We start from the raw sequence: 4,670 nt of genomic DNA, 5'->3' as shown, positions 1-4,670 counted from the left end.
GCAGAACTCCTCCTACAAGCTTGCAGGGTGTGCGCATGCGTACTGCAGTGCAGTCTGTGAGACGCGACACGGGGAATTTTTAAGGCGGTGACCTCTCTGTAGCACGCATGCGCATTTATTTGCGGCGTTTTAGGTTTAGGTTATGATTTGGGATCTATTGTGACGGAGACGCTGAGATCTTGTTACTATACTCTGTAAACCTACACCTAAATACTTTCCTGTTTTTGGTGTGGAATTAGAATGCAAGCTATTGTTCACTGCTTTCAACCATAATTAGAGAGAGCCATGTTATAAAATAGATGTAAAAAACTGACGCGATCTAACGTACTGGGTTTAAGCGCATGTTCAGACGGGCGTATGTCACGGTCAGTGTACGGCCCGGACTGACCGGGGGTCTCCCAACCTGAAATACAACCTTCTATGTGTCTGTCAGTCAGTCTGGTCATTGGGGACCGTACACAGACACACGTCTGTCTTTACCTGGCCTAATAGTGCCCAACATTATTCCTATATTACTGCCCACTCCAATACAAAGTGCAGGAGGCTCCCGGGAAAAGGGGAGACATTCATGACCCCCGGAAGAGTCTGCAAATCTACTGGGCCCCACTAAAAAAACTCCCAAAATCTAGCGATTTCTTGTGCCCCGGCATCATATGGATGTCCCCCGACACCAAGATACAACTCCCTGTGATCCACCATCCGTAAATTCCGGGACAGTCCGTAATCACAGGGTCCGTCCGCCAGGGTCCATGATGTCTCTGAAGAAGAGTATGCAGATCATTGTGATCATAATCATTTTCCAGCTCAATGAATACTGCTAATGTGTCCCATCGCTGAGACATGGACCACTTATGATCTTTATCATTTATTGTGGTTTCCTAATTAGGCCCCATTCTAATGTCGCTAGGACAAAAAACAGACTCTGTGTGCTGGATCATATTTTCATCCAGTTTTGCCCCATGTGTCTTTTCAGTTTTTTTTTTTTTTTTTTCAAAAACAAAAAGGTAATAAAAACTTCAAGTTTCTCTGAAACGTTAAACAGTAAAAAAAGACAGCACTCAGAAGGCACAAAGATGGCATCTGAGTGCTGTCAAAGGCACATACGTGGCATCTGAGTACTGTCAGAGGCACATACGTGGCATCTGAGTGCTGTCAGAGGCACATACTTGGCATCTGAGTGCTGTCAGAGGCACATACGTGGCATCTGAGTGCTGTCAAAGGCACATACATGGCATCTGAGTGCTGTCAAAGGCACATACGTGGCATCTGAGTGCTGTCAGAGGCACATACGTGGCATCTGAGTGCTGTCAGAGGCACATACGTGGCATCTGAGTGCTGTCAGAGGCACATACGTGGCATCTGAGTGCTGTCAAAGGCACATGCGTGGCATCTGAGTGCTGTCAAAGGCACATACATGGCATCTGAGTGCTGTCAGAGGCACATACGTGGCATCTGAGTGCTGTCAGAGGCACATACGTGGCATCTGAGTGCTGTCAAAGGCACATGCGTGGCATCTGAGTGCTGTCAAAGGCACATACATGGCATCTGAGTGCTGTCAGAGGCACATACGTGGCATCTGAGTGCTGTCAGAGGCACATACGTGGCATCTGAGTGCTGTTAAAGGCACACAGGTGGCATCTGAGTGCTGTCAAAGGCACATACATGGCATCTGAGTGCTGTCAGAGGCACATACGTGGCATCTGAGTGCTGTCAAAGGCACATAGGTGGCATCTGAGTGCTGTCAGAGGCACATAGGTGGCATCTGAGTGCTGTCAATGGCACATAGGTGGCATCTGAGTGCTGTCGAAGGCATATAGTTGGCATCTGAGTGCTGTCAAAGGCACATACGTCGCATCTGAGTGCTGTCAAAGGCACATACGTGGCATCTGAGTGCTGTCAAAGGCACATAGGTGGCATCTGAGTGCTGTCAAAGGCACATAGGTGGCTCTTTTCTAGGACCCCTACTCTTCTCAATCTATACACTTGGCCTGGGAGAACTCATAAAGTCTCATGGATTCTAGTACCACCTTTATGCTGATGGCACTCAGATCTTCCTTTCTGGCCCAGACATCACCACTCTACTGTCCAGAATCCCCGAGTGTCTATCAGCCATATCCTCCTTCTTCTCCTCTCGCTTCTTCAAACTCAATGTGAACAAATCTGAACTCATCATCTTTCCTCCATCTCATAGATCTTCCATACCTGACCTATCTATCGCAATTAATGACATCACGCTTTCCCCCGTACCGGAAGTCCACTGCATCGGAGTAACCCTTGACTCTGCCCTGTCCTTCAAACGACACATCCAAGCTCTTTCCACCTCCTGTCACCTCCAGCTCAAAAATATCTCCAGAATCTGTCCTTTCCTCAACCGTCAATCTACTAAAATGCTTGTGCATGCCCTCATCGTCTCCCGCCTTGACTACTGCAACATCCTTTTCTGTGGCCTCCCTGCTAGCAGCCTTGCACCTCTCTAGTCCATCCTCAACTCTGCTGCCCGACTAATTCATCTCTCTCCTCGCTACTCCTCTGCTTCCCCCCCTCTGCAAATCTCTTCACTGGCTCCCATTCCCTCAGCGTATCCAGTTTAAACTACTAATACTGACCTACAAAGCCATCCATAACCTTTCTCCTCCATATATCTCTGAACTAATCTCCCGATATCTTCCCTCACATAATCTCCGGTCCTCCCAAGACCTCCTTCTCTCCTCTACACTTATTCGATCCTCATCCAACTGCCTCTAAGGCTGGGTTCACATTGCCTTAATAGCAGCCCGTTCAACACATACGTGAACGGGCTGCTGTTAACGCAAGTGCCGGTATTGGCACCGCGCTAGCGTAGATAGAGCATCTGCTAGCTCTATCTGCGCTAGCACTGACGGACCCGGAAACGCTGCAGCCCGCGTCTCAGGGTCCATCACTCAATGACGGCACATCGCTAGTGCACGCCCATTGTGGGCGCGCGCTAGCGATGCGTCCGACATTGGAGTTAATGGCGGCATTAGGGACTACGTTACCACTGTGTTATGCCGCGGTGTAATGTAGTCCGTCTAACGGACGCCATTAACGCAATGTGAACCCAGCCTTAGACTTCTCCCGAATATCCCCCATCCTCTAGAATTCTTTGCCCCAACACGTCCGACTATCAACCACATTCGGATCCTTCAGACGGAACCTGAAAACTCATTTCTTCAGGAAAGCCTACAGCCTGCACTGGCCCCGCTGCCTCCTCACCACTACTGAAGCTACCGCCTCCCCAACACCATCGGAGCTACTGCAACCCTCAACCTATTGTCTCCTTCCCCACCATCCTGTAGAATATAAGCCCACAAGGGCAGGGTCCTCGCCCCTCTGTATCAGTCTGTCATTGTTAGTTTGCTTACTGTAAGTGATATCTGTAATTTGTATGTAACTCCTTCTCATGTACAGCACCATGGAATCAATGGTGCTATATAAATAAATAATAATAATCTGAGTGCTGTCGAAGGTACATAGGTGGCATCTGAGTGCTGTCGAAGGCACATAGGTGGCATCTGAGTGCTGTCAAAGGCATATAGGTTGCACCTGACTGCTGTCCTTTTTTCATAGACCCATTGCTTAGAATTGGCACAATTGATCCAGGACCTGGATCAAAAACAGATTCTCTTTTTTTCTGACACTCTGCAAAAAGTCGGCCATGGGAACAAGTCCGATAGACTATAATGCGTGAATGTGTGCAGTCTGTGGAGAATATTAGCTGTAACTGATTTTTTTTTTTGATTAGTTGTTCATGAAAATATAAATATTAAGGTTGTCAACAATGGATTTGGCCCCCGCCTTGGCAGACACAAACAAACAAGGGTCCTTGTGCAAGAACAATATATGGAGCCTTTTCCAGCTCCTCATAATGCACAATTCCTCCTGTTAACCCTTGAAATGGGCCCCCTAACCTCTTGGGCCCTGCAGCTGTGTAAGGAGGTGGCGGAGAACCTCAGTTGCCTCCTCTCTCCTACACACCAAGCCCATGGCGCACCCCCATGGTTCCCTCATGTTTTACACTGTTATGCTGTGTATTAATATGTAATGTATAATATGTAATGTGCTGTATACGCTATGTAACTGTATTTTTACATACTTTGCTTAGGGACAGAAGGAGTTGAAAAGGGGTCCGGTCCGGCAGGCTTACAGAAGGATTTTGGGCAGGCTTGCCCGAGGCAGGACGCCTAACACAGCCCAGAACAGAAAGTCCTCCAGCCTGGGGGATACAAGCTGCCAAGGACTGCCAGGCAGTGTTGATGGCCCTAGTGTTGTGGGACCGTCCCCAGAAGGACCTTTGTGGCTCCCAAACCCGGATGGGAGCTGGTGATGCTGGACCGGCTCATGGAGTTGCAGGGACAGAGCAGGAAGTATTACATTGTTATAGTAAAGATTTCCATTGGAGCAGAACCGTGGACTGTGGTATTTTCCTGCGTACTCATCCCCAGCAGCTGGAGATGGTGTATGATGGAGGTAACTGACTGTACCACATCTGACACCTGTCTGGGATGATTTAGTGAATCCTGCTTTGAGCAGGGGGTTGGACCAGATGACCCAGGAGGTCCCTTCCAACTCTACCATTCTATGACTGGGACTTCACTTGTCTGTTTGTGTGCAAGGGGCCGTGGTGCTCACTGACTGTAACCTAGTGAACT

Source organism: Ranitomeya imitator, chromosome 2 (assembly GCF_032444005.1).
Source record: "Ranitomeya imitator isolate aRanImi1 chromosome 2, aRanImi1.pri, whole genome shotgun sequence".
Classification (NCBI taxonomy): Eukaryota; Metazoa; Chordata; class Amphibia; order Anura; family Dendrobatidae; genus Ranitomeya; species Ranitomeya imitator.
This window is presented reverse-complemented; position numbering follows the sequence as displayed.